Genomic DNA, 27,550 nt, shown 5'->3' with positions numbered 1-27,550 from the left:
CAAAAAAGTTTTGCTCATCAAAATATAGTTAAAAGTATGAAAAGGAAAATCTACACATTGAAGAAAATATTTGCATTATGCATATCTGACAAAGGATTTGAATCCAGATGTATAAAGAACCCTACAAATAAATAACAAAAAACACACAACCTAGTTGTTAAAATGAGCAAAGGACACGAAAAGCCACTTCACGTAAGATATTCAAGTGGCCGATAAATACATTAAATAATACTCAAGCTCGTTAGTCATCAGAGAAATGCCAAGGAAAACCATAATTAAGTACCATTTACACCCACTAGATTGGCTAAAAAAGATTAACAAAACAAAATATCAGTGAGGATATAGAGCAACTTAGAACATTCATCCACTGCTGCTGCTGAGACTGCAAATTGATATAACACTTTGGAAAAATATCGGTAGCTTTGTTATAAATATCAGGAGAATGAAAGCGTATGTCCACAAAAAACACTTGTAGAAGACTATAACATAATAGCTTTTTCAAAATAACTGTATCAGTAGGAAAATAGATAAGCAATTTGTGGCCTATTCATGCAATAAAATACTCCTTAGCAACAAAAGAAAAGAATGAACTATTGATGCCCAGAACAACATTGGGTAAACCTCAAAAATATTACCTAGAGCGGAAGAAGCCAGTTATACAAAGGGACACATATATCCATTTATGCAAAACTCACATACAGGCAAAGCAGATCTGTCAGGACAGAAATCAGAACATTGGTTGCCTATGAGAGGTAATGACTGGAACATTTTCAGGGTAAGGAAATTGTTTTCTATCGTGAGGCAGTGGTTACATTTATCAAAACTCATTGAATCGTACTTTTAAGATCCGTGCATTTCGCTGATGTAAACCTTACCTCCAACCCAAAAATTCAAGAAAGGAAAATATGTCCCAAGTTATTTAAGAAAATAATGCTTACCCCAAACAGGTAATATCTTTAATTTATTACTACAGAAATTTTCACCCAAACATTGAAGTAGAAACAATTCAACAATGAACTCCACTTACAGATGTCTCAGCATCATTAGTTATGAACTTGATGCCAACCTCATGAAACAGCTTATCAATGAGAAAGATGAACCGGCAGCTGGAACAAAATTGGTAACTGAATTAAAGACTGTAATTGGAAAACAGAAGGCAAAAAAGAGCTTTATAAAAGTTTGGTGTGTTTCACCCCCATAATTACCTCATTCTACCTTGTATTTAAGTTATTAATTTATATCTTAATCACCTATAAGGGATTAATCTTTTTTTTTCATTCCAGCTAATCTGTTCTTTAGGCGAGCAAAGAAGGCCCAAGTAAAAAGGTTTTATTTTTTGAAGTGTACAATTCAGTGGTTTTTAATATGTTCACAAGTTTGTGCTACATCACCACTAATTCCAGAACATTTCTATCATTCTCAAAACATCCCAATACTCGTTAAGAGTCACACCCTATTTTCCCACCTCTCCCACCCAGCCCCTTGCTACTAGTAATCTGCTTTCTGTCTCTATGATTTGCTGTTCTTAGCATTTCATACAAATGGCGTTATGCAAAACACGGTCATTTGTGTCTGGTTTCTTTTACTTAACATAATGGTTCATCCATGTTGTCATATATTTCAGTATTTCGTTCCACTTTATGACTGGAATGATATTCCGTTATATGGATGTACCACATTTTATTTATGTGAACCTGGTGTGTAGTAATTGTTCAGTAAACACTTAGCTTTCATCTTCATTTTTTTAACAACAACAAAATTTTTTTAAGCTTTTCCAAAATTGTGACTTGAAAAATGGAGGATTTTACTTTGATCTGTGAAGCAGGTGCATTAACCTCAGTTTCAGAGGTTTTGTAACTACAAGCTAAACTGTTTCTAAGAGAAGGTTCCTCTTAATAGTTTCTGACGAAGGATGCTTTGTAGTCTGAAAACTAGATAGTCCGCGCTCCCTGACCTGCTCACCAACACCCTTCGCAGACAGGTCAGCATTTCTAGATTACAAACTCCAGATAGCTGGCCCTTTTGAGCAGCCAGAAAGTGCATCACAATAGAGAAAGAAACAGCTTGACATTTTTTCCCCATTGCTTTATTATTTCTCTGCTGATCATGTTACCCTAGGAAATTCTAGCAAGGACTTTTTCCATGTTATTTACATGTTTAAGTATAAAAGGAAAAGAAATTTCTCGAAAGTCTCCAGGGCTTTGGTGTTGCAATCATCTCTCTTAATCCGCGGCTTGGCCTTAGTGTGTCCATGATAACTGAGCTGTCCGGGGTGGGACGGGCAGGACGCTTACGTGGGTCATCTCAGTCAGGGGGCATTTGCATTTTGTTGGACAGATTTACTTGAAATGTGAAGTTTTCTTGAATCTGAAGACCAGCATCTTTCCTCTAAGGGGTAACCGGTTGAAAATCCCTTTTAAAATCTTTCCCAATACCTCTGCATCACTCTACGCGAATGAACGTGGCACTCGTGTTGAGATGCCACATCGAAGAGTCTGAGAGCTCAAGGCTGTCTTCACTTTAGAATAGGATCTGATTTGCTGTTTTCTCAAACTATCATCGGTAGTGACTATAAAGTATTTTGATCTCCTTATTTAATGTTCAATTCCCAAGGGTTATATCACATGATATATTTTCTTAGCTATATCTTCTTCAATCAATTTAGGGAAGTGAAAATAAAAAGGCACATTCTCTATTGACTGAAATGATGGAGAAATTTTTGTTGGTCTTATTTTGAGTGGTGTATAAATTAGCATGTGTGCACCTGGAAGCCAACAGAAATGATGTAAAGGCAATCTGGCTGCACACAGATGAGAATGTGGACTGTTCGTCCACAGCAGTACCATGTTTCTTTAGGATGCTAGTGTCCTTGGCTGTCATCACGCTGGGACGCTGAGAAATGGACTGCTAGGAGATAGCCAAGCTAAATATATTAGTTCTTAATAGGCTTGTACAATTTGCAAAAGAACGATTGAACAACCTCACCCATTTTTACTTATGGAGCTTGATTTAGTTAAGAAGATTGTGAGAGACAGACAGCATCGGCAGTAACTAACAGTTCGCTCCCGTGTTCTAGATTGCTCTGTCCTCTCAGACTCCAGAGACGATTCTGGAATCCTGCCTGGAAGCAGAGGATAGGGTTAGATTACCTTTAGGTGTCCTTTCAACTCTATGATTCTATGATTCATTGTAACTTAATGTGGATTCCCCAAACTTGCTTGTTGACTAAGACATTGAACTTGACTCCCCCAAAATACCCAAGAAAAGACTAAGGGAAATTTGTTATTACACAAAAGAGAAATTTTGCCAAAGTATATCAGTTCACTGGGAAATCCTGGAACCCCAGAATCAAGCTAATAGATTTATTACCTCTTAACTAGAAATACAAAATTATTCTTTCTGATAAAAGTGAGCAATAAAGCCTTTAAAACACAAAGAAAAAAAGAATATATGTTTAAGGATGTTCTCAGAGGTTTCCAGTCCTTATCCCTAATCTAATTTCAAACTGATTTAATTATTTTCCTACTTTGGGTCTTAAAGAAAAAATGTCATTCATCTAAAATAAACTGTTTAGCACTTTTAAATTCAAAATATCTCCTACTAAACCCTAACCCAACATATGTTTCATTTCTTTTTTTTCCCTTCAATTTTGCCTGACTTTTTCTCATATTATGTAGAGCTGGAAAATTTACAGAACTTTAATTGAAATAAATGTGACCAATATTCAAGTCTGAAGTTATTTGGTTGTATAATCATCATTCTCTAATTCTTCTGTTTAATTCTTACCCCATTAACTGACCACAGCTGTTGTTATTGGCTCATTAATAACTCCTTCTGAACTTCTAATACCCTAGAACTCAAAGAAGGAACTCAATGAGTACTGACAACCCCGAGTTTTCATGTGGACTTAATCCCTAATTTCAAGAAATGTTCTGGCAATTTTATGCAAACTCTGGACTACACTAAATGCCACACGTTGCCTCTGTGCTTAATGTATCTTCACTTAAAGGTGAAAACAGCCATGTCAGCAGAGGGGGAAAGGGTATGGGTGTGTGTGTGTGTTAGGTAAAAATCGCTGGCTATAAGAAATGTAAATTCCTTTCTTTTTCTGTAATTAAATTGAAGAAGTGACAGAAAAATCTAAAGATGAAGCTCTGCACGTCAGTGAACTACTCCTCAGTAGAGGGAAGGGAGAGGGGTGGAGACGGTACCGTGGTGTAAGATCACATGAGAAGAACCAGGGCTTTGAAAACCCAACCCGTGCTCCACCTCCCTTCAAAAGTATCTGACTCCCCACACCCACAGACTGAGCCCTGGGGATTACTACGGGTATCATCACCTGTTCTCTTTTGAAATGCAACTATCCTGGCCAGAGCTAACACATTGCTATGAAAATGTGCATTTAACTCAGTTGGCTCAGTTCTTAAAATCTGTGACAAACATTTTTAAATGGTAGCATGAAAGTCTGGGACAGGATTATGCAGAAAATTTAAGTAGGAAAGTAAATCAAGATGTAGGTTAGATGTGGGGAGTGTGTGGGTGAGGGTGTGTGTGTGTTTAAATAGCACAAATAAAATATTGTTAAATAGAGCTGCTTTTCGTAAAGTTTTTGTAGCCCAGCTTAAATCGTTTAGGAAGACTGATCATTCCTTATCAACAGAAATACTATTTTAGGTTATAACCACCTTCCATTGATATACAGTGTGGGGCAAAAGTAGGTTTACAGTTGTGAGCACGGGAAACAGAGTTTATTCCTGTATTATTTATTAATTGTTGTATCCTTTTCCATACGAACAGCTGTAGGCCTACTTCTGCCACACCCTGTGCTAAAGGTTATGAGCCCCTCAACACTGTCACATTAAGGGTCACTCCAACCCGAAGTGAGAATAACAACTCGTGGGCACGGTGAGGACTCTGCCCGCTGGTTCAATGGGAAACGTGGAGGAGGAACCTTTCTGCCAACTTCGTTTTACATAATGAGCCCATCTCATTAATTTTCAAATTGCTTCAATACGTGGGAACGTGGCCATGAAGCTTCTTCACTCATTCCTTTTTATTTTATGCTCCGTGAGCTCAAAGGTTAGAACAAAGGAACCCCAAACCCAGTGAGCCCGCTTCTAGGCTGCTAAACCCATGTGTTCTTCATCAGCTGCGTGACATCGATAGTACACACTTACCCCGTGAAACTCATGCGGGGCCTATGAAGCCAGAAAGCTGTGCATTCATGAATCTGCCTCGTACGTGGCAAAATAGAAGTAAATAAAAGGTGCGTGTCCTGCAGGCAAGTGGTCCGTGTCGGTCATTATTCCATTATTTGTGACTCATTACATATCGAAGGGCTCTTGCATCCAGTACCTACTCACTGAGTGCAAATCCTGGACCTCTTAGAAAATCCAAACTGGCTTGAACTCTGGTAAAATATGAATTTGAAGTTAGAGAAGTACTATCAGGATGCTTTCGCGTTACTAATTTCCTTTAGAGGATAGCTAATTGGAGCTTGTAAAGGGCAGATATTAACACAAATTTGCAGATGTTCTGAAGCATCCTTTTAAAAAGCATATCAAAGCCTAATGTTTTCTGAAAATGATTTAATCTACCAACAACTGCTACTGATGTGAGTTTGCAATGGGTATTTCTAAATAGAGCTACTTTCTGTGCCACTGGCAAAATAACTCTTAGTCAGCACCATAAATATTTCAGGAAATAGATTATTTCCCATAGAAAATGACGCTGTTTTGGGTTATAATTTTATTGAACTCTAATTCACATGGTAGTTTATTATTGACTTTTGTTCCAGCCATTGTGTGGTGGACATGATTAGCTCCCACTACAGATATCTGAAAACATAATATACTTTACATGCAAAGTCCAATTTATTAGCAATTCTTAAAAAGACAATCTCGAAGGACTAATGAGCAGAAATAGGAAATAAGAACAGTAACCGTGCAAACAGCTAAGATATCTCTGGGTGTATGCTGACCCTGGTAATAGAGGAACTTGGGTCTTATTGCTTATGCCAGGATGAGAGACAAGAACTTGAAAATCAGGAATTAATGCTATATCCTTTATATAAGTCAGGGACTGTGAGATACACCTTCAAAGGAAATCTGAACAAGAGAAAAAAGACGCTGACACAAGGCAATAATAAAATGACTAGTCTATCTTGGTACAGATTTAGGCTGGGGGTAAAACATATTTCGATTAAAACTTACTACCACAGACCTGCCCCACTGTGGGACTTAGGTTTAAATGTATACTGTCCATGTGTGGCCGAGGAATCCTCAAACCTTAGTCCTGAAAGTAAAAATGTCTCCAAACCCATTCTAACCAGTGTGTGCTGGGTAAAAGCAAAGATAAAACCTCTCCAGTGGCAGGTGTTCTCAGGCTAGGCCGTGAAGACTTCTCGTTGGGAAAATTCACTGGAAAGGGACTTGCAATCTGATGAGGAGGCAGCTTCCCTGGCCCCAGGCCGGTGTGAGCACTTGGGCCATGGCAGCGCTGTGAGAGCAAGGCTGGTGGCCTCCAGTCTGCACCCCTGGGTAAATCCCAACACCAGAGCACAAGTCACCAAGTACCAACCCCAAGACCCCTGAGAGGCCCTGGCAGCAGCCTTGGAGGAGGGAGAAGAGAGAGAAGGCTGTGCCGGAGATTGGTGTGGGGACCAGCTGGCTGTGCCACCAGCGTTTCTGAGATGGATGAGCACACATGCACAAGCTAGGAGACTCGGTGGACTTTTCTGATGTTTGCCACTCTAATGAATGTTATTTCAGGACTTGAGAAGCGCTGAAGGCTGCCCCTAAGGACACTATGGCAGTTAGAGAAGATGTAGCAGAATAAATTAAAGTTAAAGGAAGTTCAGCCAGTGATCATCAGGAATGACACTCCTAGTGTCTCTGGCAGATCTGTATCAGAAAAGCGCTCCTGGCCCAGGCCAACTGCTCAGTGGGTTAGGGCGTCATTTGGAAGTTCTCTATCCACAATGCAATTATTTAGAAATCAGTAACAAGGAGATGGGTTTTTTGGAGAAAACTCTATACTTGAAAGTTAAAGAGCATATCCATAAATAACTTATGATTCAAAGAAGAAATCATGATGGAAATTTTAAATATTTAAAATTAACCATGATGAAAATACTACACATCAATACTTTTGGACGCAATTAAGAGGCACTTAAGGAAAACTTAGAGCTCTATATATTTCAAAATGTAAGGGAAAAAGTTAATGGGTTAAGCTAATTCAAGAAATTAGAAAAAAAAAATCAGAATTCAACCAGAGAAAGTTGTTCTACTCTCTTAGCAACTTTCAGATATGAAAAACAGTATTATTAACTGCAGTCACCATGCCGTACATCACATCCCCAGGACCAACTTATTTTATACCTGGAGGTTTTTACCTTTTGAACACCTTCACCCAATTTGCCATTTCTCTTTAAAATTTTTCAAAAGTACAAAAATAAGTAATAAATTAATATGCATTTATTATAAGCCACAAAGTGAATTCTATTAAAACTAACCAAATTAGACAATATGAAGTGCGTATAATTCACAACTGAGTCAATAAAAGCACTGGACTCCTGGCTGCGCTGTGATTGACGGCTGAAGCCCTTTAACATGCAAGTCACTTACATTCTTTGGGCCTTACTTCCCGCATCTGTACACAGAGGCAATTGAGCCAGATAATCTCGAAGGTCCCTTTACAGCTATAAAATTCAGCTCGAAGCACTGTCCAGGATTTGCAGCAAGGAAGGCATGAATGGTAATTTGAATTTTAAAGTATAATTTGAAACTGAAGCCATGAACCTATCCTTGGGTGTTCCATGACTCCTCATATGGTTCAGTTGTTCAGCTGCTCATCCCTATGTGCACGGTCATTACTATGTCAAATGTCCTCTCGTTCCTTCTTTCCAGCCACATCTACCTCGTGTTCTGACCTGGTTGTTACAGAAAATCCCCTCTCTTCTGTCGCGCCAGTTATTCCCAGCCCAGGCAGACTCACCGTCTGCTTTGCTGTGAGGGATGTTTGGGTGACCTCTCACTTTGTGTAAAGTTTCTTGAGTCCTCACTTAACCTTGACCTTTAGGTTCTTTTAGTGCAAGATACAGAAACTGATTCTAGCTGGATTCTGGGGCACAGAAGCCACGAGAAACACAATTATTGGAAAGTCTCTGAGTACCTCTTGGAATCAAAGGAAGAGGTAATTTGGGAAGGGAAAGCTTTAAAGATTTCAGCATCAAATTTATTGGCCTTGCCCGACCGGGCGTGGCTCAGCAGTTGAGCGTCGACCTAGGACCCAGGAGATGGGGGTTCGATTCCCGGTCAGGGCACATGCCCGGGTTGCGGGCTCGATCCCCAGCAGGGGGCGTGCAGGAGGCAGCCGATCAATGACTCTCTCATTACTGAGGTTTCTATCTCTCTCTCTCCCTCTCCTTTCTTCTCTCTGAAATCAATAAAGATATATATATTTTTTTAATTTATTGGCCTTTTCCCAAGAGCTCTGCCATTTTCAAAATTCAGCCCCAAATACCCTCAAGTCTCCTGGTCATTCTTTTCCAATTCTTTAGTTTCTATTATACAGATTCTAATTGGTCCAGCTTGGGTAAAATACAGTGTGGGACAAAAGTAGGTTTATAGTTGTTTGTATGGAAAATAATATAATAATTAATAAATAATAACGCAAGAATAAACTGGTTTGCGTACTTACAACTGTAAACATACTTTTGTCCCACCCTGTATATACTTTTAGATCAAGTGGCTGTGTGGACAGAGCCATGTATTACCAACAAGTCCCAGCCCCTGAGTATTAATGCCAACTTCCAGAAAGCAATTATTGGGGGCCAGAAGGCAACCCCAAAAGTAGTCTCCTGTGAGCACTCTGTCAGGACACGGGTCATGTGAGGAGAGTGTGTTAACAGCTGCAAGAGTTGCACCCTGGAATCAGCACAATGAAATGCATTTTGAGAATATTTCCTTATATTTCTCCTATTCTTGACATCCTGGGATGATTTGAACTCATTAATATTTACGTGTGAATAATGAGCCAAAAATTGGAGCATTTTCTCCCACTGGTCTCTTAACACATGGGGTCCTTTGAAGGTCCAGAAACATTTGGTGCTTACTTTAAAAAATTAAAACAAATGTACACTCAAGTCTTTAAAAATGAACAAAATATGTAGAGAAATCAAAGAATTGATTTATGGTATTTTGGGGGCAACAAAGTAGAAACATTTCTAAAAGTATCTTTTTGAGATTCAACATAGAAACCTTAATAACCAAATTTACTGTTTGCATGCCACTGAAGATTTCCACTCTTTGATATGACTGCTAATGAATTCGCTTATTTTTCTAGAGACCCAGAATCCTTCTGCTTTGATACAACCTACTTGTATGGTTTAAAATTCAGATGTGTTCCAGGAATTTTTACAACCAAGCAAATTATCTTCTTTAAAATTCAAACTTTTCATTTGAATTGGATGGAGTAACAAGCAGAGACAGGCTCAAACTTGAAATTTCAACTCTTTCATCACTCTGTGCATTGACTCTGTATCACCACTGAAATTATGCCCCTGTGTTTCCCAGTGGGATACTTTTCTAGCTCTCTTTGAAAATAGTAGAGTCAGCTCTTAAGTGTCAGTCTTCCTGTATCAGGATTCATATTCATAATATTTTATGTCGCTCCTCTCCTGTTTTAAATAGTAATATTTGTAAGATTACGGACTGTGTCTTTTCACTACTTAATACGTGTCAGTCTTGGGTTCCATGTTATATCATACCACAAGGATACCAGCAGAAATCATGAGATTTCTATGAAATAATTTTCAATAAGTAGTCTGTCTATTTATTTTATTTACAAGTAATATTGATTCACATTACTTTCATGTAAGTAGAATAAGAATTGTATCATGCAAAAGAAATGCCCGCCATTTAAGATGTTTTTAAAATAACTGATTTTAGTAGAGGTTACTAATGGTTGGGCTGAAATATAGAAATATACAGAAAAAAATTTTCATTTTCTACAATGAACAGAATGAAGGTTTAGATACATTATAAAATAGATAAAACTTGGAATATCTATGTTTTGAAGCTCACAACTATTGAAAGATGGACACTTCACTTTTGTATGAAGTCACCTTACATTCTCTGTTTGAAATCACCAAAGCATCACTTGCTACGTTAACTGTCACCCAGAAAAGGTATCGTGAGATGACTATAATCTCTTCTGGAACTGGGGATGACAAGAGCAATCTGGAAAATGATGGCTGTTATTGGGAAGGTTGATGGTGAGACCTGTGGGATCATATTTCACATTGAACAAGGACATGCTTTTCACCTACTCGTATAGGAGGTGCTCTGGTTCTCCTGATCATGGAAACAACTTTTGTATTTCACCACTCTTGCAGGGATGGGGAACCTTTTCTCTACCAAGGGCCATTTGGATATTTATAGCATCATTCGAGGGCCATACAAAATTAACAACTTAAAAATTAGCCTGCTAGCCCAGCTGGGTGTGGCTCAGTGGCTGAGCATCGATCTAGGATCCAGGAGATCAGAGTTTGATTCCCAGTCAGGGCACATGCCTGGGTGGTGGGCTGAATTCCCAGTAGGGGGCGTGCAGGAGGCCGCAGATCAATGACTCTCTCATCATTGATGTTCCTCTCTCTCTCCCTTTCCCTTCCTCTCTCTGAAATCAATAAAGATATATATTTTTTTTAAATTAGCCTGCTACATTTAGTCAAACATTTAATTAACTCACCCCTAGTGGGATGGCTGGAGCTGCTTCTCTTTGGTGTGGCCTTGACAGGGCCAGACAAAATGATTTCCAGAGCCATATACTCCACCCGTAGGCCAGATGTTCCCCACCTCTGCTTTAGAAGAACAGCTCTTCAAAGACGGTGATAATCTTTTCCCTTTTATTCCGAGGTGACTATTCTTTAGGGAAAATTAAAAGTTTATGCAACTAAATCAGTGGTAAATATTGAACTGATCTTAAGCAATCTTGCCTCTTGGAGACTTAGATGTCACCTAGAATTTCAGTAACCACAGGATTTCTTAAAAACATTCTTGCCTTTGGATGTTGTCAAGGATAGAGTGTTGTCATTTTTAACATTTTAAATATGAATTAATTACTTTTTAAAATTAAAAAATGTAAAGGGTAATAGATACACAAGCCACAAAATTCTAAAGCTCCCTTATAAAACGATGGTGCAGAGTAGAGTGTCTGTCCACCCATGTTCCACCCAGTTTCAAACAATTTTCTTCTAGATGAACACTGAAAAGTAAAGATGAGTGCAGACTGCCCAGAACAATAGCCTACTTTTTTTTGTTGTTGCTTCTTTGTAAATGTGGCTTTTCAGTGGAATTTTAAGTAATAACCTATAGTTCAAAAAAGTCCTTTTGGGTTACAAAAAGAATAAATCATTGATAAATTAACTTAGAAAACAGAATCAAAAGACTATCTGCTTTAGGAAAGAACTTCTGTGAATAAATTATTTTTATAACAAGAGAAATGATTGTCCAAGGAAAATGAATGCTTCTGAGACTCACGTATCCATCCCTGAGCCATGTATCATGAGCTTAAATAGGGTCTATCAGTTATCAATTGCTCTATAACAAATCACTGGTTGCTGTTCAAAATAAAATTTAGCACAATTCTGTGAGTCAGTAATTTGGGCTGGGCTGGGCTCAGCTAAGCAGTTCCTATGCTGGTTTCACCAGGATCACTCATATGGCTCAAAAATTTTTATAAGTTTATGTTTTTCATTTACATATGTAAACCATTTTGAGTTACTTTTTCAAAGGTCATGATGAGATTTAGGTTGAGAGGTTTTTTTAATATGGATTTCTAATTGTTCCTACACTATTTGTTATAAACACTATCATGTCTCTACTAACTGGCCTTCACAACTTTGTCAAAAATCAGCTGGTCATATTTTTTGTGCTTCTATTTCTGGACTCTCTATTCTGTTCCACTGAGTCTTGCTCATCACTTTGCCAACCCCACACTGTTTTGAAAACTTTCACTTTGTATTAAGTCTTAAAATTGGGTGATACTACTTTATTCTTTATTCTTCTTTTTCAAAATTGTTTTGGCTGTTCTAGACCCTTTGCATATAAATTTTAGAACAAGCTTATTTATACCGATGAAAACTCCTGCCAAGATTCTGATTGGGATTGCATTAAATCTATAAATCAATTTGGGAGAACTGATATTTTTACTATGTGGAGTTTTTCTTTTACTTTTTCTCTCTCTTTTTTTTTTTTTACTTATGGTTACAGTTTTATTATAAAGGACTCAAATAGGATGAGGTATGGTTCACCAACCATGAAGCTCTACTGAGCTTTGGTGCCCAGGGTTTTTATTGAGGTTTCATTGTATAGGCATGATTGATTATATCATTGGCCATGTGATTGAACTCCACCTCCAGCACCCCCACCCCTCCCAGAGGTAGAGCTTGCCCTAATGTACTGTTGGTAGAAATATAAATCAGTGCAGCCACTATGGTAAACATTATGGAGGTTCCTCAAAAAATTAAAAATAGAACTACATATGATCCAGCAATCCCATTTCTGAGTATATTTCTAAAGAAAATGAAAATGGGATATCAAAGAGAGATCTGCATTGCCATGTTTAATGCAGCATTATTCACAATTGCCCAGTATATAAACAACCTAAGTGTTCACCAATGAATGGATAAAGAAGATGTGGTTTGTATATAATGGAATAGTACTCAGCCATGAGAAAGAAGGAAATTCTGTCATTTGTTACACTGTGGGCAGACCCAGAAAAAAAAAGAGAAAGATAAATACGGCATCACAGTATCACTTATATGTAGAATCTAAAGAAAAGTCAAAGAGAGACAGAGAGTAGAAAAGTGGCAATCAGGGGCTGGAGGTAGAGGAAAAGGAGAGAGGTTGGTAAAAGCATACAAACTTTCAGCTAAAAGATGAATAAAGTCTGAGGATCTTGTGTAAAACATGAAGACAGTAGTTGATAGCACTGTAATATATCATTGAAATTTGCTGAGAGGGTAGAAAATAAATGTTCTCACCTCACCCCAAAAAAGATAAATACATAAATTAGTTTGTTATTGTTTTTGGTTATTATTGATCAGCTTTTTAAAAAAGAATTTGTTCTAACATTTCCATTTGATTGCTTTATGTTTTATATTACTTTGCTGTGACTTCCTTTCATTTCTTTCAAGGATATTTGTCCTTATTTGAGCATTTTTGTAATATCACCTTTAAGTCTTTGTCAGATAATTTCAACACCTTTGTTATCTCAGCATATTAATCTGTTGATTGTATTTTCCCCTGTGAATTAAGATCTTTCTGGTTCTTCATCTGCCAGGTAATTTGGATTATATCCTAGACTCTGAATATTCTGTTAGGAGATTCTGGGCCTTCTTTCTATCCTGTAGATAATACTAATAATTGACCATTTAGATTCAGTCTACTTTCTGGGGGCCACTGTTCCAATATCAGTTCAGTCTCAAGGCCTTTCCAAAGCAGTGTTATTGTGACCCCTCCTGCATGTGTGTTTGCTCTTGACTAGGCTGGGATTTTGGTAGTGGTCAATCAGAGATGCTACAGTGCCTCTCAAAGTTGTATTCCTTTGAAGTCTGTGCTTATCAGTATTGTCAACCGATTTTAGGGAGATTTTTTTTCTTTTCTCAATGACTTTTGAATCTATAGAGAGTTATGTTTCCTCCCCATCGTCTTTCCAGTCTCTTTGAGGATATTCTTGGAACACTGAGGTATAGAGTAAGTATTTGTTGAACTGAACCAAATTGAAATGTACCATTGCCCTTGCTGGCCTAGGGGCCCTCCTTTACGCTTTGCTCCTGTCCTCTTCATGTCTCTATATTTGCACTTACCAAAAGCTGGCAGTTGTAGTATGTGGACAGGATTTTTTTCCTTGGATTTACAAATATTCCATTTAAGTAAATTGACAGTCGCATTATTTTCAAAATTGCTAAACCAGTCTTGATATAGCAGAGTTGAAGCATTAATCCTGACATTGAGCAAGGAGAGAGGTTAAGGGACTAAAACATGAGTGAGCTTCTTGAGGGTGAAATCTATCCAAAGGAGTAGAATTTCAATACTTCAGCCTGGAGGCCAGTCATGAATATGACATTGAGAACATTAAGGGGAGCTGTTGGGGTACAAAACGCTGTGTTCTGGCAAAGAATAGATGTCTGAGGAGACATTTTGAACTGTGAAAGTTTCCACATGGGACATTTTCCAAGGAGCCAAAAGTATATTGGAATCAATAAATGTCAGTAGCTTGCATAGGCTTTTAAACCATTTTAATGTAGGACTATCAAGCCCTTGGCGTAAACAAGAGCTAACCGCTCAACCAGATCCACATGCCTTGGGTCATCCAAGACGCTCACCTGACCTTGTATTAGTTTCAATCCTGTTTTTAATCACTGCTGAGCTGTAATGCTTAGACCCGGAAAGGCAGGCAAGGTAAAAATGTGTACTGCACATGTCTTTTCAGCAACATGGCAATACGTTGAGAATATTTGTGGCTCGAATTAAAGTTTAGGACAGGCGGTGCCATTTAATGAATTCTGGGTTAACAATGATAAATAAACAGTGACTCAACAACACTGTTTATTTTCTATGCTCGAGACTTTACTTTGGAGCGGGCCCCGTAAACACACATGCACTTCTAACAGGACTGGCATTAACATACTACTCTGTGATACCAAGAAAGTCTGGTCTGAAACATCAGTTCTGCCTTAAATGGACAGTTTCCTTCTCTCTTCATTATAAGAAACCATGAACATTACACTTACAGCACAGCCTCACTTAAAGAGCTCCTATACTCTTTAAAGGGGATGCCTTTAAGGTCACTTAATAAATTCTGCAACTACTACTCTTACTTTGAAACCAACAGATGAGAGATGCAATGTGTTATCTGTCTCTTGTTTTTCTATTTGGTAGAGCTCACCAATGGTGGGGAATTTTACAAGATGATTTAACATCCTTTACTTCTCCATAGTTCCAACAGAGAACTGTGGCTTTTGACTAATAATTGTTCAAATTGGAACTAGCAAAGTCCCAGACGTTAACTGACCATGAGATAATTCATGTTTCAGAGCTAGAGTAAGGCTTCCAGAAAGTACCTATTGCTTGCTGTGTGCAATTCACAGGGAAGGCCGACTCAGAATAACAGCTAGTAAGCAGGCCCGCCAGGTGGGCCCTAGCTGCCTGTTCTTAGAGTCATCATTGTATAATTTTCTCTGTTGATGTTATGCTTCATTACAGTGGATATAATTGGAAAAAAAATCTGTACCAATTGCTCCTCCGTCATGAAATTTCTAGTCTTTGGCTAATAGAAAATACCAAAGAGAAATGTGTATATTCCATTAATCAGAGTCAAATTGTGGCTCTTAGAGAGAAATATCTTTCTAGAGCAAGTGCCTGGTGACACCTTGACAGATGTAGCCTTTTTCCTGGGGAGACTTCTGTCCTCACTCCGCACTTCTTTATTCTGCTGGCAAACTGGCCTAGACAACCAGGAAAGTACTTATTTCTTTACCTCTCTTCTTAAAAGAAGACCAGATTGCAAGCCTAAAATATTCTATTTTCTCTCCCTTTTCTCTCCCTTTCTCACCATTGCAGAATCAAATGCAGTTCCCCAAACTAAAGTCCCCAGAGTCCAAGTGACACCTCCAGTGACACGCAGCCTGCCTAAGTATCCTCCAATTTGACAGTCCTTTTACACATCTGAGCAACCCCAGATCGCTCACACTGCAGGCCTGTAATGCTTCAAAATAAGAGAAGAGGGGAGAAAAGGGGAATATACCTGCTCTTCTCTATTCTTGGAGGATAGACTTTAAAAACTTCTTCCTTATATTTGAACAATGTTGCATTTGTCTGGTGGTGTGTAATGTACTCTCCATCGGAGATTGTTGAATTCTCTCAGGGTGTCTCCCAGTGGAGGTGGGTGACAGGGTAGAATGTGGCATTATTGTCCCAGTTCTCTGCCCTGTGTTGACTTCAGGACTCATTTGCCTCTAATAAGAGGGCCAAGGTGGACTCCAAGTCCCTGAATCCTTCTAATGTGTACATGGGTGTCCCCAATAGGATCCTGAGGGATATGGAGCACAGGCACTAAGCAAACGCACCCTTTATTACTGGCTGGAAATCGGTCATGAATCCCTATCTAATCCCCTCCGCAGGTGAACTGAGATGGGTCCCTTCAAGGGCAATGTCTGTCCCAGGCCACCTGCATCAGAGCCATTTGGGGTGCTTATAAATACAGCCATATGCCGTTTAACGACAGGGATACACTCTGAGAAATGTGTCCTTAGGTGATTCCCTCCTTGTGTAAACATCACAGAATGTGCTTGCACAAACCTAGAAGGCACAGCCCACTGCTCACCCAGGCGGCATGGGATAGCCTACTTCTCTAGCCACAAACCTCTACAGCTGTTACTGCACAAAACAGCACAAGGTCAAATCAAGCCCAAGAGAAAATGATGCGATCAGGGACATTGTGAACACTAGACGTATGGGGCTGTTACCAGCATAACACACCTACTGCTATAGAGAAAGTATTTTTATATAAGTAGAAAGAGTCCACTCTAAATTAATGGTAAATAGTATAGGATAATCAGTACATAAGCCAGTAGCACAGTCATTTATCATTATCAAGTGTTATGTACTGTACTTAATTTTATGTGCTGTGGTATTATCATAGAGATTTCATAATGGTCTGACTTATTTCTACTGTGTAAACTCAAGACACTCACTATCCTAGTCTCTTTCTCTTTTAAATGGTTTATATTTAAAGATTGTATATTTTTAATAAAGATTTAGTAGATTTTTAATAAAGATTTTGTATATCTTTAATAAAGATTTTGCTATTTAGTAGCAAAGCCTTCCAGATAACCACAGGCCTCAAAACCTTATACATGGCACCCAATTTGAGTATTGAGTTTTTTAAATACCAACTGAATCTGAACAAAAAAGCAGCTCCATTGGGTCTCATGTTCCAGCATCCCCAGGACCTTTCACATGGTTGCAATTCATCCTCGCTGTTCTATCAAGGGTCTCTAAAAGTTATGAGGCATGCTCAACAGAGACCCTGCAGCCAGAGAAATCTGCTCAGATATCTACCCAAGTACCACTGACCATAATCCATATACTTCCATGGAATTTCTAGTGAAATTCAGTGGATGTGCTCCATTAGCAAAAGCTAAACGTAAGCACGTAAAACTTACACATATTTGGCAGCGTTGCTTAGAAGGAAAATTCGACCATCTGGGCTCATTTGCCTTTCTAACCCTCTCCCATGGAGAGTGAGAAGACCAAGGTGGGCACCCAAATAAAACATGTCAACATGCCCTGTCTTCTTCCTGATTGGATGGGAAAAAATTAAGAATTAAACTTTTTAATCAGTCTGTAATCCCCTCATCTTATTTTTTTTTTTCTTTTAAATTTTATTGAAATGAAACAATAAAGTGCAGTCAATACTATAACCAAACTGGTGGGATGGAGACAGCAATACTAATAAAACTTAATTAAGCAGAATCATCAATCCCATTCAAAAATATCTGAAGATAATAAAATTAAATACATTCACATGTTTGAAATAAACCAAATATATCCAGGGAATGACTCTTTATCCCATGATTTGAAAGTATAAAATTACCTTTTATATATATAATCCTCACCTTAGGATATTTTTTCCATTGATTTTTAGAGAGAGTGGAAGGAAAGGGCAGAGAGAGAGAGAGAAACATGGATATAAGAGAGACACGTCGATTGGTTGCCTCCCGCATGTGCCCCAACCAGGGCAGGGATCAAACCTGCAACCCAGGCGCATACCCTTGACCAGGAATCAAACCCGAGACCCCCCAGTCCACAGGTACACTCTAACCACTGAACCAAACCACCAGGGCTCAGCTTATATTTTTAATACACTCTTCTGCCATTGTGGTCATGTATGCATTTGTAATGAAAATGTTCATTACTATGTTATAGAGGTTTTTCTATTCATGTAAATTTCAACATATCTATTAACTTTTTTTTTTTACTAATTTTTGAAGAATGTTATACATTGAGACCAAATTTTTTTTTTTTACTTAAACCAAGCTCAAAAAAAACACAAAAAATGTGGAGGATCGATGGTATATCTATTCAGATATATTTTGATAGATCATTTTATGGAAGATTAACTTTTATTAAATTGGGAGTTTTAGAGGTTAACTTCAAGACTTTTCACATATCCAAAAAGTCATTTCTTTATATTTGAGAAAAAGTTATTTTTGTTTTCAATGCAAATAGTTTTATTTTTATGAGATAATATTACATTGGAATTATGAAAACCAATAATTGCATGGGCTTTTGTTTCAATTTTTCTGACATTTAAATATATCTCGCCCTGGCCAGTGTGGCTAAGTTGTTGGAGCATCCTCCACACACACACTGAGTCTCGAATTCGATTCCCACTCAGGGGCATGTACCTGGGTCACGAGCTCGATCCCCAGCCCCAGTCAGGGTGCAAGCAGGAGGCAACCAATCGATGTGTCTCTCTCACATTGATGTCTCTTCTCTCTCTCTTTCTCACTCTCTCTCTCTCCCCCCTTCCCCTCGCCCCTTCTCCTCCTCTCCCTCTCCCTCCCTCTCTTCCACTCTCTCTAAAAATTAATGGAAAAAATATCCTTGGGTGAGTATAAAAATACGTATATATCCTCAGGTAAGGATAAAAAATAAATATATATCTTTTTTAGGGATTTCAAAAATAAAAAGCTACATGGAGAGAGGGGCTTCTCATTTCCAATAAGATTATCACATAAATTCCAGTGTTTTTATAGCAAAACTCCTTAAAGCAGTGGCTCTGAAACTCTTTTGATTATGAAGTACCGTGAGGAATACCATTTATATCAGGCCCAACACACACGTGTCCATGTGGAAAAAATGGAAAACAATACTTCTCCTTACTATGTATGGAGTATTTTATGTATTCTTCCGTTCTATACTGTTTCCTTTCTTTCCTTTTAAATGTGATCATGGTTTACTGAATTAAGTTCACCATCCTGTAACGAGTTGTTATCACTAGCTTGAAAATGCTGCCTTACACCCAAATTGTGTCTTTCAGTCCTTTGAACCTGTTTCTCTGTCACTGTAAGATCTAAACCAATGTAGTATATATACTAGTTGCTAGATAAATGTGTGTGTGGTATTTTTAAAAACAAAGTTTTAGCCTGGCCGGGCGTGGCTCAGCTGTTGAGCGTCGACCTAGGATCCGGGCAATCAGGGTTCGATTCCTGGTCAGGGCACACGCCCGGGTTGCAGGCTCGATCCCCAGTCAGGGGCGTGCAGGAGGCAGCCGATCAATGACTCTCATCATTGACGTTTCTATGTCTCTCCCTCCCTCTCCCTTCCTCTCTCTGAAATCAATAAAGCTATATTTTTAAAAATAAATAAATAAAAATAAAACCAAACTTTTATTAAGCCTAAAACCAAATGTTTAGAGGTATAGGTATAGGCATGGTAAAAATTTGCTTCATTTAGGTTTGACTGAAGATGAAATTAAACCCGCTGCCAGGGTTAGAGCATTGCGGTCTGACACTCCCGCGCAAGAAAGCGTCAGGAACTTACTAAAGGGCAATGCGCCGGGGCCATCCCTTCAAAAGCAGGACTGTGTGACCCTCCGCACCACCTCACAGTACTCCATCCACACGCTCAGCACCACGGTCCTGGGATCACTGTGCAGGGAAACGGTCTTGTGTGCAGAACAGATTAATTCTGGCTTGTCATCCAGTTCATTCACGGCTCCGCACACAAAGAGAGGACATGAAATTAAGATTCCTGTTTTCTGTGTGTTCAATCCACCTCTGACGTTGTTTAATTCACTCACATACTGGGGCCTTTACAAATAAATCAGATAGAAAACTCATAAGGCATGACCAGATCCCTGGACTTAAAAGTAAGATTGGTAGACGCTAAATTGCCCCACATTCTAACTAAAGTATTGGAGCTGTGTCCATGCTCACTAGCATGTTTAAGAGCTTTGATAAACCTCTAGGTTTATCATCTATAAACTAAGGTTAACAATATCTTCCAGAATTTGTCCAATTCATTTAACACTCAGTTTTGGGGCACTTGAAATGAATTCAGACGATAAAATGGCTCATGAGGAGATCACAGGCTAGCAAAGACACAGACATGGTCCAAGGACACCCCACAGGGATCAAACAAATGGGAAATGCCAGCTAAAGCAATATCTGGGCCCCATGCACGCATTTTCTTTGCAGTTGACGCAGCTTCAGTTATTCCCTCCACTTTGGGTTTCATGAGTCTCCCTCTTGACCTGACCCCGTTACCATGACAGGTCCCTTCAGCTCTGGGCATTCTCTGGATTCCCGTTTCCAGAGTCCTGTCTTTCGCTCTTCATGCAGTACCACTTTGGTCCCCAACTCAGCTGAACTCCACCTACTTCTCAGTGTCCTCTCTGAGTCATTACTGCCTCAGGGTTTTGCACTCAACCCTCTGGCCAATATCAGCACATATGTGTGAGTGCGTATAGAACAGAGGTATGAATCAGATGCTTTAGAAGCAGAGGCAGGAGAGATGACCTTTGCCTGGGGAGGTCAAAGAGTGAGTTTACCCTGAACATTGAAGCTGAGAAGAGGCCCTGGGACAAGACACACTGGAGACAACTACTAGAAAGTTCTATCCAAGTGGTCAATTAGCTCTCCTCACTCAAGGCAAACATTTCCATGAGGATGTTACCAGACATTGCTCTGGGAAGAGCAAAGTTATAAAAGAAGGGGAGGAGGGAAGATTGTATAAGGGAAAAAACAGGTTTCACCAAATAGCCCATGTAAAAGCACCTCGATGGTTCTGTTCCCTCCAGGTGCATCTCTCAGAAATTAAGAACTAGTTAGTACTTAATTTAGCACTTACGTATTCACAAAAGCATGTGTCTTATTGAAAGACATTTGTCCCTGTTTAATGGAAAAGAGCTAACTGACAGTTTTATGATAATTTTTTAAACTGTTCGTTATGGTAATGTTTAATGATCTGCTTTTTGTTGGCAGGAGCTTAGTTTTTTAATCAAACATATAATATATTTTTTTATTTCCCAGATCAACATGAGACGCTTGGATTGTCAAAATCCATGGATATTCTTTTTTCAGTTCTATCCCATATTTTTTCTTTCCTTGGTACCAATAAAAAGACCTAAAATGGTCATTATCATCTTTCTTGGCTGCTCAGGACATTTCGATCCTGGATACCTTACATAGTTTATGCACATTAAACAGACCTGTGGGGCCAAGTTCTTCCATCTAAAATTCCCTGAGGCCTTTTATTCATACCTTGTGTCTGCCTGTCATCCCTCATCCCAAACTTACTCAGCTCACTTAGCAGAGGAGAGAAAGCACTGTGCCAGGATTTCCAAGCCAGTGATCGAGGAAGTGAAGAGAAGGGCTTTAAAAATTGTTTTTCTCATTTTTCTGTCTAAGCCCAAAATCTTCAGGTTCTCTTTTGTATTTTCACCAGTCTCTTTACTAGAAAGGACCAATTATTTAAATTATAGAGCCTCAATTGGGAAATCTAAAGATGGCTTATGTATTATAATTCTCATGGTGGTGAAGGATATTACTTCATATGATGCAGTGCTAAGACACTGCTAAATATATTAAACTTTCTCCTTATAAATCTAAAGTTCTTTTTAATACCTGAATATTTTTGGTATTGATAAAAATAACACACATAGATGAGTATAAAATACTGTTTGTATTAGTAAGAGTAATGCTAGCATCTGTAACAAACTCACAAATGTCCATGTCTTAACCCTATAGCCTTTCCTTGATCATGGAAGTTAAATATGGGTGTTCCTGATCAGCAGCAAATTTCCTCCATCTAATAGCTCCTTTCATCTTTTGACTCTACCATTCTCTGAGCCTTGATTCGGAATGTCTGTTCCAATGGGAGGAGAGAGATGGGGGAAGGACCAGGAAGGTTTGTATAGGCCAGGTCTCCTTATAGCAGAAAACACTTGGCTCTGGTAATATCTAAATCCTACCTGCCGAAGAAGTACCATGATTTAAAAAAAAAAAAATCCCTAGAGTCCCTTTCACCTCTGGGATTCTGGGTCTTTTAGAAGTTAATAGATTAATATTTAACAGTTAGCATCTATATCATTTATTTTGCAAGCCTTAGTACCATTCAACTATGGTCTAGAGTAGATCCACACTTACATAATGTTGTCCCCTAGTACACTCTTTTATGTAATTTCAAGATGTAAAGTCAATATTGGAGTCTGAGCTACAAATAAAATGCATGTAGCTGTATTGTCTACAAAACATAGAGTGGACTTCATTCAAGGCTTAAAGACATAAATTAGCACTGGTATGCAGTGAGACATACGCAGGACATTTCGCTGGCAACAGAGCTCATCTCCATCTAGTGTTGCTTAGTGCTTTTTTTATGAAGTTATATTGAATTTTTATATTGAAACCTGAAACCAAATGAAACTTTCTTGATGCAGGGTTTATTTCTGGAGGTTTGGGGTTTGTCTGTAAACTCCAAATCCATGTGTGGTTCATAGAAAATGTTGGTAAGACTCAATCAACTTTTCGAAAACCTGGATAGAATTTCAAGCAATTAGGAACAAGAGAATGAATGTGTTTTGTTTACTTTAGACCAAGTTCTGTGGGTTTTGAATTTAGAATTGAACAATTGGGGTTTAAGTTCCATTCACAGGGAAAACATGACTTCCTAGTGGAAAGAAAAGACCTGAAGAAAACAACTTTTACTTTGGAAAAATATAAAAATTGTTCATGCATGGGCTCTGGAACAAAGCATCGTGGTTAAAAAGAGGTCGCCTGAGAGGAATTTAAAGAAATTGTGTAATCCAGTGTGTTACTGCTAGTAGTTATTTTCCCCATTGAAGTGAATTCCCAGAAACTATAAGAGGTGTCGACACACACAGCCTTCTTGTTGGGCAAGAAAATGTTAACATAAGCCGTATATTAATGGACAAAATTCAGCATGTTGTTTTTAAAATAAACAACAGAATGTTTTAAAAAGCAAACAGTCAGTGCATTGTTTGAATTCAGCCGATTGTATTCCAAGAAATAAGTTCCTGGGAGGTAAATGAATGAAATCATTGTTCTCATGGTTTCTGAGGCAGGAAGTCTGCAAGTCGGTGTTAAGAGTTGAATCCATGTGTGCTGCGTGATAATGCGAACCGCACACCAGGCCCGCTCAGACTGCTGCAAGCAAGGCCGGCGTGATTCACGCAACGCAGAAAACCCTGACTGGTACATATCTGTGAGCTGATGATTTTCCTTTCTGGCATTTCATCGATTTTGATTGGAAGGCTTCATGGAAGAAGTGAATCTGCGAGAGGTACTGCTCAAAAAGAAACAAAAGATAAACTGGCATAGTAAGAGAAGAAAATACCTCCTTCCAATTATGTGACGAGTGTGAAGAGGTATGGATCACAAATGTCAGAGGATGTAGTTAAGGGTGATTAAGGCCTAGGACTGGGAAGATGAAGAGAGAGATTTGGAAATGAGGAGATTTCTGCCATGGCTTATATACAGTGTTGGATTCTCTTTTGCTAGAAAAACACATTTTTAAATTAAGGATGGAAATATTTGTCAAAATTCAAACAGACTATTAAATCTAAAACTTTTGAAATCAGTTCTATGCCTCAAAATACAGCCAGATTCTTCTCTCCCAAGAGAAAAATAGGAGATTTCTAGAGATGAGTTTTGGACTAGCCTGGGCTGCAGTTGGAGTTCGATTCATTTGTTAACAAGCCCAGGTCAGTTCTAAAGCCAGTGCGGTCTGCTTTTCACATAAGCCTGGACTGGGTGAAAGGCTGGGATGAAAGCCATCGGAAACCTGCAAACAGGTGAAATTTAACAAAGCAAGAGCATTTGAATTGATTTTTAAGATTTCCCCCAACCCCACTTTGAACAGGCCAACTAAAATACTGAACAGTGTTCAAGTTTGCTTGCAAACACCCAAGAAAACAGCGTCATGTTTTGTGAAATGTAGCTTAATATGAAAGCTATATCCTGAAAAGACCCTGACTTAACTCAGGTTTATAAAAAGCACTGGAATTTTTTATATTTTGTAAGCTGATTGACTTGTCAGCAAATAGAGGAAGAAGTTTGCTTCTTTATTTTGGGGTGGGTTTTTTTGTTTTTGTTTTTAGTTTAATGTAATTCAGATTTCATGAATTCTAAGTTTTAACTCAACAGCTAGGAGCTGAAAAGCTTAGAAATGCTGAAGAGATTCTAAATAGGGAGTAATTGAAATAAGAGGTAGACAGAATTAATAAACCAAAAATTCTCCACTTGATTAATTTAAATTCCCAAGCAGATACATACTCAGAAGAACAAAAACAAAAAAAAATCCATTTAGGAGGCAGATGACCACAAAAACTCCAGCCTAGAAAAGGGGATGGGATTAAGCAAAAAAGAAAGAAAAGAAAACCTCCACCCTGCCATTTTCCTCCTCATTGATAATTTTTCTAAACAGATTATTTTCTAGTCCCAATAACTTACTTGGTGTAATCATCTGAGCCCGGCAATGACAGCGAGCAGTCAGAAGCAGTATGGAAAAGCGGATGGAGAAGCTCAGGGATTAATTGCGAACATGATACTCAATATTTTTTTTATTCTTAGGCAAAATCTGTAAACTACAATTAAAGTGTATTTTGTCTTTTTCAAATGCCCAAGGTATCTAACAGCGGGTTAGCTAGAGAGTAGGTCGTATTGCAAGCTCATGCTTTTAAAGATGCTTTTGGAACACAGCAAGCTCTATCCACTGAAAAGATCTAGAAAAAAATTATCAACCCAACAACAATGACCAACCTTCACATCAATTTCCTAATATCAGGAACAGAGCTCTTTAGAAAAATAGCTAATGTGCCGCCTGGGGAAGGCAACGTAAAATGTGCACTTGAAGCATTTCATCATTCCAGAAATAAAGGAAGCTATCAAATCATATTATGAGCATAATAAGAACTCAGTGGCCAACTTGAATAGGCTTATAGTGGCCCAGGATAAGACAATTTGAGTATCGGTGAGATAATAAAGGCAACGGATTGAAACACATGAAACATGCTTAAACCCCTGAGTTCATAATATTACCCAAAAAGCCATCATTGGTCATCTTTGGAGGATACTAGAAAACCAAACCACTATTTCTAAAACTGGAAAATAATTAAAAAAAAAAGACCAAGCTTTTAGTTGTTAATGTCCACTCCAGTATAATGTCCAATATTGGGGGATATGAGGGGGAAAGCGGAGGACTGAGCGCTTGGGGATCAGCAAGCTAATCTTATAAAATATGGAACGTGAAGTGAGAAGTTCAAGTGCTCTCCCCACAGAGCCTTTCGCAACTCTAATCACCTCTCCAGAGTCAACCACTATTAAGAGCTTGTGTTAATTTTTTTACGTGCTTACATATTTCTTTACATAAATGGAAACATACATAACCTACATGTGTTAATATTCTGTTTGCTCTTGATGTTTCCACCTATTCTTTTAATAGCTGTGTAGTATTATGGATGTACCATAATTTGTTTATTAATTCTCTTACTGATAAAAAGGAGGTTGTTTCCAGTTCTTTTGTTCCAAATTCTGTTACCATGCATATCCCTATTCACACGTCTTGTATACATATGCAGTCATTTTAATAAAATAGAGTCTTAAAAGTCAAATTATTGGTTAAGATGATATATGTAATTTTAGTAGCTTTCTTGAGATATAATTTTTAATAATCAACTGAACAATTCAATAGATTTTGGCATAAAAGTATACTCATGACACCAGCCCCACCCCTCCACACAAAGAAAACCATGTCCATCACCCCCAAGTTTTCTATGCCCCTTTGTAATTCCACTCTCTCACTCCTCCCCCTACCCCCAGGCAATCACTGATCTGCTTTCTGTCATTTGTCAAAGAAAATTTTGCTGGATTGAGTTAAACAATCTAGGAAGACTGTGTTCAAGACTATTGCAACAGAGGTAAAGACTATTTCAGTAGGCTGAGAGAGTATTTACATCTCAAAGGGGCCCAAAAAAATTTACTATTGTAATTTTCTGAAGTAAATGCTCTAAGAAAAGAGAGGTCAGGGGTTATAGTCAGAGAGAAACCTGCTTAATGTTTAATTAACCTGAGGGGAATATTAAGACAGTCTGGGTCATACTGTAGATTACTCTGCATTTTCTAGAATTTCATGTAAGTGGAATCATAAGGTAAGCAAACTTTTCATCAGACTATTTTTACTCAGCATCAGTATTTGATATTCATCAATGCTGCTGTACCTATCGATTGTTTCTTTTTATTGCTGAGTAGTTTTGTATTCACACACCACAATTTATTCTTCCATTTATCTGCTGATGAACATTTAGGTCATTTCCAGTTTGGGGCTATGACATATAAAGCCGCTATGAAGTTTCCTGTGCCAGTCTTCGCGTGGAATATATTTTCATTTCTCCTGGTTAAATACCTAGGAATGGAACAGTTGGTATATACCTACCATGTGTTTTAAACACTACCAATTGATTTTATTCTACATTCCCACCAACAGTATAAGAGATTTCCAGCTGCTCCACAGCATCACCAGAACTTGCTATGGGCCACCTTTCTCATTGTAGGCATTCCAGTGGCTGTGTCGTAGTATCTCTGTGGTTTGAATTTACATTTCCCTGAAGACCAATGGTGAGCACCTTTCCCTGGGCTCATTTGTCATCCACGATGTCTTCTTTGGTAAAATGTCAGTTCAGATCTTTTACGAATATTTTTGTTGGGTTGTTTTCTCATAAAAAAAAACATTGAGCAGCACAATCAAATGTGAGAATTGCAAACATTTTCCCAATTAGGGTTCATCTTTTCATCCTGATAACAGTCTTTTAAAAAGCAGAAGTTCTTCATTTGGATGAAGTCCAGTTTATCTTTTTCTGTTTATGGAGTGTGCCTTTGGTGGTGGTGTTCAGAAATCTTTACCAAACACAATGTCACAAAGATTTTTCTCCTAGGTTTCCTTCTAGACTTCTTATAGTTTTAGGTTTTACATACAGGTCTATGATCTGATTTGAGTTGGTTTTTGTGTATATGTGAGGTTTGGATCCAAGTTCTTTTTTGCACATAGATATCCAATTATTCCAGCATCTCTTGTTGAAAGACTGTATTTGCCACTGAATTACTTTTGTATCTCTGTCAAAAATCAATTGAACACATATGTCAGTTGACAAGGAAATGTAGTGTTGCCTTCGCAGAGTCTACAATACATTTGCTGAGGAAAGCAATAGAAAATAAGGGATTGCTAATTGGCAATCATTTAAAGAAATTCCATCAAATGGAACTGCTATGAACCCATTGCCTTGGTCAAATGTTCATTTGGCCAGACCCTTTGGGTGATCTCCTGAACAGACTTTCTCATTCCTTTCAACATCCACAGACTGAGAACCTCCCAAATCTTTAAGGTCTGCTTCCTTTCTGATTAACAACTCCATTTTTAGGTCATTTTTCTCTTCTCACATTTTGTTATAAGCAGTCAAGAGAAGC

Source organism: Miniopterus schreibersii (assembly GCF_964146895.1).
Source record: "Miniopterus schreibersii genome assembly, chromosome: 17".
Taxonomy (NCBI): domain Eukaryota; kingdom Metazoa; phylum Chordata; class Mammalia; order Chiroptera; family Miniopteridae; genus Miniopterus; species Miniopterus schreibersii.
This window is presented reverse-complemented; position numbering follows the sequence as displayed.